The sequence below is a fragment of the Priapulus caudatus genome, unplaced genomic scaffold (genome assembly GCF_000485595.1).
Source record: "Priapulus caudatus unplaced genomic scaffold, Priapulus_caudatus-5.0.1 Scaffold1, whole genome shotgun sequence".
Lineage (NCBI taxonomy): Eukaryota > Metazoa > Priapulida > Priapulimorpha > Priapulimorphida > Priapulidae > Priapulus > Priapulus caudatus.
In genome coordinates this window covers 233676-234057 of record NW_014577062.1, presented here as the reverse complement: position 1 = coordinate 234057, position 382 = coordinate 233676, and positions in this window count along the sequence as shown.

Below are 382 nucleotides of genomic sequence, written 5' to 3'. Positions count from 1 at the left end.
GCCCAAGATTTGCGTCTAGTCGCGACATTGATCGGCCCAGCTTTCTTTCTAGCATCCTCTCAGCCTCTCACATAGAAATGAAATTATGAGATGGCCGCCGGTGGCATGCGAAATGTCCTGCCGTACAGGCCTACCGCATCTTTACTCGTCCGTCAATTAAACGCGTCTTAGCTGATCGAATCGATTTATCGCTGACAGCACGAGTAATCTGCGGGGACGCGTGACCTGTCCAGCGATTTGTCAGACAGAAGAGTAAGGAAGACGCGCACAAAGAGAGGCGATCTGTGAGCGAGACGAGAGAGAGAGAGAAGAAGAGGAGAGGATGAGAGAGGAGAGAGGCACTAGAGATGAAACGATGAGCCGAGGAGAGAGATGAGAGGAA